Below are 14,549 nucleotides of genomic sequence, written 5' to 3'. Positions count from 1 at the left end.
TTGAAGAAAGTCTATCCGCTCAACTGAGTGGCTTCAATTTCCATTTCAATTTACGTGACAAATGGATAGGACCTCTCGCCTTCACTGACAACCCATACTCCATACATAGCCCAGCTTGGCTTGCATGAAATACATCAACAGCAGCACTTATTATCTTCTCCCCGTAGAAATCCTTTAACATTTCATATTATATGTTAAATATCTCCCAAGTGTAGACTCCTGGAAAAACCATACAGTTCTATATCTAGCAGTTATAGATAATCATAAAGAAAAATATCACCATACAAAAGAGATTGGGAAGGGAGGAAGAATCCAAGGAAAAAGGCATCGTGGTGGCTGCAATATCTTCTTCAAATTCTTTCTACCTTCTTCCCCTTCCTCTGGGTCTCCACATTCCCAGACTGATGCCCACCAGCTTCCTGAGCCCCACTGTACCTTGACCTTAAGTAGGAAGGATTTCAGAAGCACTAGCCCAGCTGTCTGGGCCTCACCTTCGCAACAGGCTTGTCAACCGTCAGATTCTGCCCTTTCCTCCAGCTGCAGCAGTCCGATCAGTCATTGATCAAACACCAGGGCACCTCTCTGCACCCTGCAGCACAGTGAACTGCTAGACTTCTGCACTCTCTCTCAACGTCAGGTTTGATGTCCTTCCTGGTGTGTCTACCTTCCTGTCTCGATTTCAGGGCTTCAGTTCATCTTAAACGAAGGCACATCTTTCCTGTAATCAGCCCCCTTGGAGGGCTGGTGCCTCTCTCAAGTGTGAACGGAGTTCTGCTGCGTGATGCTGTTTGTAGGAGACCATTTTCCTTAGACTTGCTGGTGTTGCTATATTCTTGAGTCCACATAACCAATCTTCATGCTTTCTTGCCCATCCCACCCACTGGTTTACTCGGCTTCCATCGATCACGTATTTCCACACTCCCTGTTTTGCTGCTTTGGAGGGGCTCTCATCCACCTGCCCCAGCCTCCCTCATCTCCAACTCCCTGCTCTAGCCCAGTGGGAGGATTGCGTTCCAGTCGCGTTCTTGTCCGGTCTGTGCCCTCCCACCACAATGGGTCAGGCCTGTCCCTCCAACATAACACCAACTGCTGCTGCTGCGCCCTTGTGATCTCTTTTGCCTTCAACCTCTCGCCACTGCTGTCTGCCTGACACAAAGAAGAGCAAGGAGCAGATGTCATGTTATTCATGCCTTTGATCTTTTTTACATCTCATTTGCCTCCCGTAGTAAATCACTATTTCTCATCAGAGACCCCAGATGCTTTCTATTTCTCTGTCTCTCTCTCCCCGGCCCACCCCGCCCCCCCACCCTGCCCCACGCTGCCTGCTCAGTAAGCTAAGAGTCACTTTTCTTAATGACTGACTGCTCACTGTATCCGGAAAATGAATGATGTTCTTTTTATCTTTTCCCACACCCCAACATGTAAATTTCTAATTCATCACATTTTGTTGTAATTCTCTCACCAATTCTCCTGTATAATACTGTAGAAGATAATGTCATGTGATAGCAATTGTCCATGTCATTCACTAACCTGAGACTTCAGTTTCTCATACTTTGATTTAACAACAATGCATACATCTAGATATCATTCATTCATAGACTTTGCCAAAACCACTCACGGTTGATAAAAATAAAATGAAATATGTGCTCAGTCCTCCACTGATGATCAATAATTAGATTTCTGTCCGTGAAGATCAAGTCCGTGTACAATGATGATGTTTCTCCAGCAGAATGTGTAGGTTTCTGCCTCCATCTTGCTATGAGAAGCTGGTCATGGCAGGCAAGGAGCCACTCAGAGAGAGCATTTCATGGACTTGCAATGTGTTTTCTCTAACCCAAACCCACAGGCAAGTTTTCAGGAAGGAGAAAAGTTACAGGAAAGAAATTAGAGTTGCAGAAAAGGATTTAGAGCATTACAGCAGTTTCTTTCACTTCTTCAGCTTTGACAAGTCCAGACCGGGGGCTGGGGTAGCCCAAGGGGCGCTGCGCCGGATGTTCTGGTCGGGACGTGCGGCTCTGCGGGTCCAGGAGACAGCAGTTTCTCCACAGCCGCTTCCCTGCCCTCTTCTTCGCTTTCTTCTTTTTCTCCTATAACATAAGCTTTATCTCGGAGTTAGACTGATTTTCTTAAAGGTCAACATGGGTCATGACAGCCCCAAATCAAAAAGGCCCATTGGCTCTTTACTACAAAATTGTGCCCGCATAATTTAACATTTCTTCTGACTTCAAGCTCTTTCTTGACTTACGTCCCAATAACCCTCCTCCACACACGTCCTCCCTGTAAACATGAACGAGATAGAACTTGACACTTCTTAAACATACCATGCCTTTTCATTTCTCGGTTATTTGTATCCAGTGTGTGTTTTGTTTCCTTTCTTTTTCTTTTTGTCTTTGAGCCTTCAGTACATTTGCGCCTGGCAAACTCTACTCTTTCTTCAGGAACCAGCTCAATTATTCCTGCCCTTTAGAAGTTCCTCACCCTCCACAGCACAGATCCTGTACTTATATTTAGCACATGTGGAGGGAGGTGATCTTTGGTCTACACGCCTGTCACCCCCAAGCTGCGGGTTCTTATTCCTCTTCTTATCCCTGACACCTAGCGTGGGCCTGATGCGTAGTTGGATACAAGGTAAAGGTGTATGGAGCAAGCACGTGCTGTAGGAATCTGAAGGGCGCGTCGGATAGGTTCGTTAGGCCCTCCCTAATGGGGTCCAAGTCCTGAGCTTGAGTCACCTACACGCTGCTTATCTTGCTCGCTCTCATGGCCAAACGTACACTCAGAAGCCTGCCTTTTCATCTAAAAAACTGTGTGGGCTGCTTTTTATTGAGAAGTCTGAGAGGCCTTGATGGATCAGCATGAACTCAAGTACAAACTGACAAGGAGAATAGCTGAGTCATTCACAAACGTCTGTTCAGCAAATACCTTCTGCAGGCACCGTGCTCACCGGGGTCAGGAGGGCACGCAGAGCGCCTAGCCATGTCCTGGCTCTTGTCAACGTGCAACCGTTGAGGGTAGATGGCTTCACCTAAAGACTGTACATTACTGGGGCTCTCAAGATCCACACCGGGCTTGTATGGATTCCGTTTGATTCCACCACCAGTCTAGTCTCACTAACTTCCTGAATATGAATATGAGGAAGTCTGGCTTCAGAATCAATGAGTTCAAAAATTATGTTGATCAGTGGGAAAAAAACATCTTGATAAGTGTATTGCATCAAATGGAGAATACTTTGAAGGTGATTGAAGTTTAAACATGTAAGAATAAATACATAATGTTTTAGAAATAAATTCTGTGGGTTTTTGCACCCCCCCTCATATAGTATGAAAACATGAGGATCGATTACTCAAGTTCATGTAAAGTAACAATTCAATCTTAGACATGAACTAGAAATGAAGAGACATAAAACTAAGCCTCGATTCATTAGTTATTGATTTCTTTTAGCTATGTTCAAGAAAGTGTCTGACATCCTGCCTTTTAGAATGTTTCATGCAGAGAGATTGATTTGCCATTGGCGACTGTGGCGATGGAGAAAAGTAGGGAAGAATGGGAAAAAAGAGAATATGAAATTAAAAACTTAAGAAAGCCAGCTTTATTTCTTGGTGTTCTATTTTTAAGCTGGCCTCTTTCAGGTAGAGATACTTTTGGCATCTTCTAGCTGCTGTCCCGTAATATTCTGGGAGTGAAATTTCTCCCTTGTTTTCCATGGTAACTTTTCACTTTGAACCACGAATCTTGACAGAGTTGTTAAGACCAAAGATATCTCTGTGGAGAGTCTAGTGACAACCCAAGAATGTTTACCATGTTCAGGATGAAAGGAGCGCTTGGAATGGATGAGAAACCAATAGTTTCTTTGAAATTCAACAGTATCGATTTCACTTAATTCCAAATTCTTCTAAAGGTCAGTGGCAAATTGAGAATTTATCAGAAGTTCCTGAGACTGAACCAAGATGATTATATGTTCAGTTCATAGAAAAATGCTCAATGCCACAGAGTACTCTTAACATAATCCTTAGCGTTGAGGAATTTGTTAAAACAGCTTTTTCTAGAGCATTTGACCGTTTTCGCTCCCTTTAAGGAGCATAGTGAAGATCTCAGATTACAAATATGTAGCCCTACCAAATGATGGAATCAGTGTTAAGATGATGACAATTCTGTCATTTTACTAAAAAGGGCTTCTATTGAGGAACTTGCACAGTGCTAATATTATTAAACAATAAAAAAATCTAGACTAAGATCTATTCTGTTGTATTTCAATGTGGTGCCCAATGCTTTATTTTTCACAAAATTAACAAATTGTCTCAGCATGTGCTTTCAGGTGACAAAACCTGGGATCCTTATTACTTTTTCCTCCTTAAGACTAAAATTTATTGACTACAGAGGGGTGAGGTAATGGTAAGGTATGATTTTATAAATTGCAAAATTATATTCACTTTTCAATACATCCATATCATTTTCTCTTAGTAAACTTTACTCATGTGATTTTCCCATTAGCCTGCTATAATTCAATACAGCTTTGGGGGTTACTGGAACACCCAGCGTATTATCTGTTGGAACAATAATTCTAGGGGCCAACTAGCATGTCTTCTAGGACAGGAAGATAAAGCATAGGTTTTTCTTTTGAGACTGAAGCAGACAGTTGATTGCTAAAAGGAAAGAGACCAGAANTAATTCCAAATTCTTCTAAAGGTCAGTGGCAAATTGAGAATTTATCAGAAGTTCCTGAGACTGAACCAAGATGATTATATGTTCAGTTCATAGAAAAATGCTCAATGCCACAGAGTACTCTTAACATAATCCTTAGCGTTGAGGAATTTGTTAAAACAGCTTTTTCTAGAGCATTTGACCGTTTTCGCTCCCTTTAAGGAGCATAGTGAAGATCTCAGATTACAAATATGTAGCCCTACCAAATGATGGAATCAGTGTTAAGATGATGACAATTCTGTCATTTTACTAAAAAGGGCTTCTATTGAGGAACTTGCACAGTGCTAATATTATTAAACAATAAAAAAATCTAGACTAAGATCTATTCTGTTGTATTTCAATGTGGTGCCCAATGCTTTATTTTTCACAAAATTAACAAATTGTCTCAGCATGTGCTTTTAGGTGACAAAACCTGGGATCCTTATTACTTTCTCCTCCTTAAGACTAAAATTTATTGACTACAGAGGGGTGAGGTAATGGTAAGGTATGATTTTATAAATTGCAAAATTATATTCACTTTTCAATACATCCATATCATTTTCTCTTAGTAAACTTTACTCATGTGATTTTCCCATTAGCCTGCTATAATTCCATACAGCTTTGGGGGTTACTGGAACACCCAGCCTATTATCTGTTGGAACAATAATTCTAGGGGCCAACTAGCATGTCTTCTAGGACAGGAAGATAAAGCATAGGTTTTTCTTTTGAGACTGAAGCAGACAGTTGATTGCTAAAAGGAAAGAGACCAGAAAAGAATTACATTGGTTTCTCTTTCGCATTGGGGGGGGGGGGGAAACATGAATTAATTGCCACTCAGTTTCAAAAGTAAACAGAGGAAAATAAAATAGGGCAAGGTCTATTGGAAAACCCCCACTCCAGTGCTGTGTAAAACGCCCCTGCTTTCCCTGGAGAGCAGCAGGACTGTAAGCTGCTCCTACCTCTTGCCCTGCTTGACGCAGTGGTTTCAATTACCACTTGATAATGCAAAGAGATCAGCGCACAGATGACAAGGCCTCCCGGAGAATGACTTTGGTTTTGCTGCTTTAGCAACTCTCATCTTTGGAGTTTCTTTAAATGACAGAATAGCACCACCCAGGCTTCTCTGGCTCCGCTTCACAGCAGCAGCTCCAGGAAAACTATGGCGTCCGTCCCCTCTGTGCATCTAGCTGATGTGGCGAAAGGGGACCTGGCCCAGCTGGGATCAGGAAGATGAACAGTGGTCTTACAGTGGTCTCCCTTGCTTCACTGAGTTGAAGGTTCTATGCGTGGATGCCCCATTGTGTGGGATGGGATCCAAGCTGTATATGAAAGTGAATTGGAGCGTTACCCGTTATTCCATCGCATATTTCCTGACCCCTCACCCTTTTCACCATTTGCCAATTGCCCCTTTTAGTGACTGGGTGAGCAGGCGAGGAAGAACTGCAACATAGGCCACTGCTTTTCAACTAATCATAAGTGTTTCTAACAGTTTATAGTTCCAGTCCTTTGCAAAATTTTTTGCATGCGTTATATCACTTGATCTTTGAAACCATCCATGCAGTTTTATTTTTCCACACTTGATGAACGACGACACCCATTATTAGGTCCTAGCAACACTGTGAACCTCAAAGTCACTGGGAAACAAGGTTCATTATCCCCATTTGATAGATAGTAACATTGACATTTTAAAAGGTGCCAGAATGGGCCCAAATGCCTCAGCTAGACAGAGGTAGAGCCATTACAAACTGAAGTCCTCTGCGTCCCAGTTTGGTGCTGCGACCCCTCCACAAAGGGGGCAGCAGGGCTAAGTCATGATTTATTCCCTTTCCTGTGACAATCTGAGCATGGGGCCTAGAACAAATTCCCAAGCAAACCCATGCCCAAAGCTTCTCACCAATGATCTAAAAATGGTGTGAAAATATTATCAGAAATAATATGAATTTTTAAAAATGGAGCTTTGCTACCCTCCGCCCCCTCCCAGATTTCTGTCTCCTCTGCGGCTTCCCACAAGCAAATTGGGCCCCTCTGGTGCTGGTTCCCGGGTGTGTGGGCCCGTGCACTCTCCAGGGCCCTGCGGCTCTCTCCAACAAACTCTCTGTGGGCCTGGGAGCCTCTCCCGGCCGCTGGATCCCGAGAAAGTCTTTCCAGTTGGTGCTTTCAGGCTCTAATTCCCCGTCGCTGGGGCCCTAGCCTGAGTGGTCTGTCTCACTGTTCGCTCCTTCGCTTGGTTTATTGCGAGTGAATATGTAACCTCGGTCAGCCAGCCGCCCTGCGCCCTCACTGGCCCGCCTGTCACCCCCCCACCCCCAGCCTGGAATCCACCAACTGTCTCCACCTCCGCTCCTGGGTCGGTTGGTCGATCTTTCCAGCCCGACCCTGCTCTACCCTTGCCTCCGCCCCTCTTACCGGTCTGGCTGAGCGGTTCCTTGGCTGTGTTTTTTGTTTCTAAAACTTTGCTGTCTTTAAATTTAGTTGTGGGAGGGGGCACAGTGTTTCCACCTACACCTCCATCTTGGCCAGAATAGCAGCCTGTCCTTTCCTATTTGGAATGTTAATTAGAGGAGTTGACTCGGGTCACTTACGGACACTGCCAACCATATATGCATGGGTCTTCTCCAACTGTTCTTTTCTTTCCCTGACTTCAAATCACCAAGCAACTCACCAAATCAATTTTTGAAGAGAAGGAGCTTAAAGTGGCCCAGGAATTTCAACCAAGTGATACAAGGGCAACCCGTAGTAAGTGTATCTTTCCTCGCAGGTGGATACAAATCCATGGCAACGGGGGTGTTGAGTAATACCCATGGTGATGGGAATGTCCAATGGCCATTCCCAATTCCCATTGGAGAGCTGATGACGGCCAGGGCAGCAGGCACAACGTATGATTATAGTCCTTGCCTTTTTCAATAAATTCCATGAAGGAAATGCTGCTTCTGACATTTGCCATAAAACTTTATACTTCGGGGAAAAGAAACCAGCCAAGGAAGCCAGAGGCCTGAAGTGACAGCCGCCAGAAATGCTTAGCTTGGCAAAGCCCAGCATCAGCAGCCCCTGACCCTGGAGGAGGCAGGGAGTGTTCGGAGGGGACCCGAGGGAAGGGAGAGACTGAGGGCAGTGGAGGGGACAGACACAGCGGTGGCACTTGCTTTTGATGTCAAGTGTTCTGTCTGGCAGTGCCAGCAAAATTTAAAATTCCTTCTTGAAACCTCTGAACGGTCTCTCAACCTTTTCTCCCCCAAAGAAACAGCCTTTCTAAAGACTACACTGTATCCTTATCCTTTTTGTAAATAACAGCTTTATTAAACTGTAATTGAACGTGCAATACAAAAGACAGATGAGGTATTACAGAGTTGTACACTGAAACCTATGTAATTTTATTAACCAATGGCACCCCAAGAAATTCAATTAAAAAGGGAAAGAGATATAATCGACATACCGTACAATTTGCCCATTGAAAACATGCAGTCCAGTGGGCTTTCGTGTATTCTCAGAGTTGTGCAGCCAACACCACAATCAGTTTTAGAATATTTTATTGCCCCAAATGAAACCCCATTGGCACTCACCCCTATGTACCCCTCAACCCCCAGCTCCAGGCAGCCAATGATCTGCTTTCTGTTTCTATCGATTGCCTATTCTGGACCTTTCATATAGTAGAATCATGCAATATGTGAAATTTGTTAACTTGCTTCTTGCACTTACCTTTATGTTTTCAAGGTCTATCCACGTCATAGTGTCAGAGAGGAAAAGTAATTTTCCCTCTACTCCTCCGAGTTCTTAGTTTAGACCATATGATAAAAATGGGTCAATGAGAGAAAAACAAAATACTCATGTGTACAGGGGAGATACTTGGGAAAAACGTGTCATTCTCTGAGGTGGCTTAAATATCGCCTTAACAGGGAGGGGGGCTGGGGGTGTGGCTTCTTAGGGAAGAGTAATGATTTGGGAGAAAGATGCATCGGCCCATAGTAGAATAGATGGGAGATATGACTGCTTGTGTCTTAGTTTGTCTGAATCTGGTGTTGACTTCTAGTCTCTTCTCCTGTGATGAGAGTCCATCTTCCCTGGCTGATGAGACTCCCGGGAGAGGATTTATGACAATCGCTTTAGGAGAATCTGTCTTTATCGATAAGGGCAAGTACAGAGAAAGCCTCTCAATGCATTTGCTGTTTTTCAAGTGTTTTTCTACGGTTCAAAATAGTCAATATACTGAAGTGGCACATTCTGGGGCAGCATGTACCCGAATCTTACTTCTTTTTATGGTGGAATAATATTCTATCATGAGGATAGATCACAGTTCGCTTATCTGTTCATCAGTCGATGGACATGTAGGTGCTTTCTCCTTTTGGGCTATTATGAATATTATGTACTGGTTTTCCTGTACATGGTATCTCATGTACAGGTCATATTTTTATATTTCTTGGGTATATACCTAGAAGTGGAATTGCTGGGTCATATGGTAACTCTATTTTTTAACTTTTGAGAAACTGCTGGGCTTGTTCAAAGCTGCTGGGCCACTTTATATCCCCATCAGCAACGTATGGGAGTTCTTTCTAACCCCCCGCTACATTCTCTAACCCCCCGCTACATTCTCTATGTCACTAGGTACCTTTTTGACTATGGCTATCCCAGTGCCTGTGGACTCCTATCTCCTTGTGGGTTGGATTTGCATTTCCCTAATGACTAATGATATTGAACATCTTTACACGTACTTGTCGGCCATTAATTTACCTTCCTTAGAAAGGTGTCTAATCAGACTCTTTGCCCATATTTCAGTTGATTTATTTGTCTTTTTGGATCATTGGAGTTTATCCTGCTGCTAAAAGCATCAGGGGTACTGGGGATTAAATTTCAAACTTGCCTTACCCTACCTAATGACATCACTCTGTGTTCAGAGAAGTTGCCAAATCTTCTTCCTTCGTATGTGGTCCATCCTGAGTCACTTCTCTCTTGAGTCTGAGTGTGCTGGCTTCCTTGTGAAAAGTTCCCGGTCCCATGGACATGGCCTTTCACTGGCATGGCTCAGAGGCTCTCTGGGTGTGTGTGGGGAGGCAGGGGGCTGTTATGGGGCAGTGAGGCATTACCGTCTTCTATAGCAATAGAAGAAACTCTTAGTTTTTTCCATCTCCAAATAGAACCAGAGTTCCTTTCACTTTGTTAAGAAGAAAATTTACACCCTGCATGAGTGTAAACTCCATTGCCTGAATGCTAAAGTGTTTTCTTGCTCATACTTTTAACATTGTCAGCAGAGACCAGCATTTCCTCCGAGGAGGAAAACAGCAACTTCAGGTCCTCATGTTATCCTGAGCAGAGCATCGGTGAAGGACAAACGTATTTCTCCCATGTTTCAACTTAGGTTGCTACTTTGATCTAAAATTTAGCTGTGACTCTGACTTCCTCACATTCTTCCTATTCTTTATTTAATACATTCTTTCACCATCGAGCCATGTATTCTGGTTACGTATTAGAATCACCTGAAAAACTTTTAAAAATTATATTTATGTTGGGGCCCCACAACCCAAAAGTTTGATTTTACTGATCTGGAGGAAGCGCAGCCCAAGCATGTAAAGTTTTCAAAGCTCCATGTTTGCCTCTAAGATGTAGACAGTTCCAAAACATAAGCCAACCATCACTGGACTCTTAATTCATTATCTGACTTAAGAGCAGACGCCACTCTCCTCTCCAGATCAGTGCTTCTCAAACTTGAACATGCACAGGCATCACCTGGGGCTCTTCTTAAAATGCAGATCTAATTTGGGATGGGCCCTGAAAGTCTGGAATCCAACGAGCCGCCTATGAGACCCTGGCCGCTGGTTGGCGGCTCAAAGTCCTTAGGGTCAGTGAGCCCCTACAGGTCCACGGCTCTTTTCAATTAAAGAAAAGAGAATTTATCCTTTATCTCTTCAAGGACTTAACTCATCAAGACAACCGTCATGGTGTCTACTTTGTGCTGCACTTCTTTGAAAAAGAGCATTGCTGATCTATCATTGTCCATCTAGGCAGGCTTTGTTAACATAAAGATAGAACAATAAATGTATATATTAATTTAAAATAATGACCCAGCTCCTTTAAAGTGGTCACAAAAATACTGCGCAACTGAATAAATACGGGACCTTGTGGGTCACGTAATGAAAAGGCCTTGGTCTTTGGAGGCACCCACATGGCTCTCGCTTTGTCGTCTGGGAAATCACTTAACTTCTCAAAGTCACTGTGTCTTCCTTCAGTGTGAAGTAGTGCAAGGTATTTCTAAGGGTGTTAAGAAGACAAGTGAAATAAGAAATGCGAAGTGCCCACCAGTACATTGACCTCTGAGTATGCCTAAAGAGAAGTTGAATCTTAGAAGTAAAATAAAAAAATAAAACTTTAAAATGTCATTGCCATATCTAAGTATGTGAACTCCTCACTAAAATCTTTGGCATGAGGATTTAGAAAGATTCTTCCCTGCTTAATCCTCCAACTCATCTCCAATTCAGCTTTTTTCTCACTTCTGGAGGCATGAAGGGCAATCTTGGGGAAAAAATCACAAAAGGACAAATTGAAGCTGAAACTGAAAAAAAAAAGACTGTGATACAACATTGGCTTAATGATGAGAGACTGGAACATATTTCGAAGAGATTTTTTTTTTTAGTTCCCTCTGATAAAGCCACCTTCCTTTCCTTTCTCGCCATCTGCCTGAGTCACCACCTGATGTACGAACTCCTTGTTAAGAGTGTTTGAGGGTGTTCAGGTCCTTTGAGACCCATCGGGTGACAGAGAGAGACAGAAAACCAACATTTGTACTTTGCTTGTCAGTCATCAAAGGAAGGGCACTGCAAAACCCAGAAGGAACAACCTGTGTGTTTCCATTAAATGAATTGATCTCTCTTAACCAAATGCTTTATTCCCCCAAAAATAGAATCAAAAGGTATTTCCATAAACATGTTGGCCATATTCAGAAATTATTGAATGTATCCTAACTGATTTACCAGCTTCCAGAAAACATAGTTTTCATCCTACACTGTTCAATTTTAGAGAGATTATTTTTAAAAATCAAATGAGAAATTCTCTTTACCTTCTTCATAATAATTATGGAAAAAATCTGTTTGTTCTTTATCGGTGTGATAATAGCGCAGGAGTTGCCACTGGATAGAGGGCTATGTCTGTGTAACTAGTCTTGTTTTGGATAGCCTTTCAATTTATGAGAATATTGACAGTTAATCTGGCTATTTCCCATTGGCAAGCAGGACGTAAGCCCAGACACGTAACCCTGTGCTCGCAGGCAGGACCCCTTGTGACGGTGCAGAAGCCCCACGGACACAGGTTTGTAGTGTGGCAATGGGGCAAACCGGAGGGCGTGTGAGGCCCCTCGGCCCTAGAGATTCTGTTTCTATGGCAGCGCTGGGAGGAGCAGAGGCGAGCTTGTGCTGATTATCAGGCCAGCGTAGCAGGAGTCGGCACCACAGCAGCCCTGCCCAGGCGACATCCCTGGTGGTGGAAGAAGCGCTAACAGTTTCTTCTGTGCTTCAGGCTTGGAAAGTGAGCATAAGACACCCCTTTAAAAATTGCTTGACAATTTTACCTTTGCTACCGGGAGAAATAGTTCTGTTCTGAAGCAAAAGGGAGGCGTGACCAGTCACTTTTGATGTTTGCCTCTCTTGACCCCGAGGGGTAATTCACAGGGCTTGCCTTCCTCCTGCCCGTTGCGTTGGGTTGACAGGTCCTTTAATAATCCTTTCCAATGAATAGCTTCACTGCACAGGTAGAGCAAAATCAATGTAAAATGTAATGGTTCCTTCTGTCAGGGGCACTATTGATTGTATAACTAATGGTTTTGAAATGATATGCCATTATGCAAATCCCATCTATTTTAGGTAACTCTGCCAGAACCCACAGAGGGACTGGTTTCTTTTTCTTCATCCTTGATTTTCCAGCGTCAGTTATCACATACCAAAACGATGTGTAGGAATTGTGACCCTCATGAGTTAGTGATACTCTAATGATACATTCGAAGTGCTTATTTTATGATACAAACTGTGCGGAGTCCTGTATGTCTCACACTCATAAGCTACTCAGAGTAGAGAAAATCAAGCTCTTACAGTGTCGGGGGATTAAATTCATCAAGGATAAGAAACAGTATGTTGTTTGGTTGTTCTTGTTTATCTGTGAAAGTGTGGTCATGTTGCCCTTGAGCATGACACTGGCAGCTGTTCCTAAACAAACATTTGTTTAAGCACAACTACCCCAGCCATCTCCACTGTGCCTTCTTTAGTTCTGCAGTCTAATAACACACATGATGGGATGCAGGATGAAAAAAAAGTAAAAGTAATGAAAAAAGAATAACAAAGATGTGGGAATTCATAGCGATTCTGAAAATTAGAAGCTTTGCTGTTTCTTTAATAAATGCACAGGGAAATGCATGCACATGCGTGTGTGTGCACACACACACAGACAAACCAGCCTGTCCTGAGCGAACCAGGACCATTCCTCAGTATCCCCAAAAGATAAAACATTAGGGACAGGACAAGAAGATATAAGAAAGAATAGGCGTGGTCTTTATTTCAGACCTGAGTTTGATGTTATAAATGAGATACAACTTACTCAAGAAAAACCTGCTAATCATCTCCCCTCTATGTGATCAAACTTATATATTTGAGGTATTAATTTCCACCCTATTATTGCCGTAGTCATTTACAGCTCATTTACATCATTACACTGTAGCGTCAATACAACCGTGTGTGGGAAAGTACTGGTGGGCAGTAGAAGGGCCAGGCTGCTGTTACCGGGACCTGGCAGTCCCAGGCTCATTATCAAAGCACTTCGTGATAGTGGACATTAAACCGAATGGCATGGTGCAGTGCTTTTGCTCACATGAGTTAAAAACATTTGATTTACCCCTCTTCATCTTGCACTCCCAACCCATCCTGCATCCCATCATGTGTGTTATTCTTTTGTTATTCTTTTTTCATTACTTTTATTGTATTTTTATTACCATTTTATCACACCATACCCTCTGCTACGTCCACCCACTCCATTCCCCACCCCCTGCACCCACCACATTGCTGTCTGTGTCCATGAGTTCTTTTTCTTCATTTTTCTTATATGCTAAGTAAATAGATGAATTTAAGAAAATTGTTCGGAAAGTCTGACTGGAACTGTTCACTTATACGTTGGCCTTTGTCACATTGTTGGTAAATATCTAACTACTCAAAATCAGTTATTGCCTTAGTCATTCACAGCTGCTCGTCTAGTATGGTATCCTTTGGTGTTTCCGTCTTTGAGGACAGAACTGAGAAAGGAAAGCATTGTCACGAGCTCCAGCTTCATAATAGAGACAAACTGAGATGCGAGCATCGTGCAGGGATGCTCCTCCCCTGGGAAGCAGAGGGTGGGTTATAGGTTCCAGAGGACCAGGACCAGCCACTTGATCCCACCCCTGCAATGCTGACCAGGAAAGCAGGACTAAAAAAAATCTCGCATCAGGGACTGAGAACCTCCGAAAATTAAAAGCAACTCCTACCTATAGCCCTACAGCTTCCTTCATACCAGGATGCTCTTTGGCATGCATAGGTCTATATGAAACTTGATTACATATTTGAATTCACAAAGTTAAAATACGTGTGTGTATACACACACACACATATATATATGTCAGTCTCTTTCCAGAAAGCCTAGAAAATCCCACCAAAACTAAATAATATCTATACCATTAAAACTGCATGCCTATATAAACTCATTATTTCAGAAACTTTAGTCAGAAATGTTTTAGGCCAATGTTACTAAAAATATATATATTTTCCAAGAAACAAGTGTTTAGGAGCTCCGAGTAAACTGCAATACCTGAAGAGATTAAGCCGTTATTAATTAGAAAAGAACATTGGATTTATTTTCAGAGCCAT

At 42.8% G+C, this 14,549-nt stretch overlaps 1 protein-coding gene across 9 annotated transcripts in view; it reads left to right on the top strand.

Annotated features, from left to right (window-relative positions):
* The window catches only part of SLC8A1 (solute carrier family 8 member A1), a 298,466-nt gene that overhangs the window by 221,492 nt on the left and 62,425 nt on the right, over positions 1–14,549 (top strand). The gene's annotated exons all lie outside the window — the stretch shown is intronic.

The sequence above is a fragment of the Sturnira hondurensis genome, unplaced genomic scaffold (genome assembly GCF_014824575.4).
Source record: "Sturnira hondurensis isolate 20B ecotype Veracruz unplaced genomic scaffold, ASM1482457v3 Scaffold0016663, whole genome shotgun sequence".
NCBI classification, from domain to species: Eukaryota; Metazoa; Chordata; class Mammalia; order Chiroptera; family Phyllostomidae; genus Sturnira; species Sturnira hondurensis.
The sequence above is the reverse complement of the archived record's forward strand: the minus strand, read 5'-3'. Positions and strand labels throughout refer to the sequence as shown.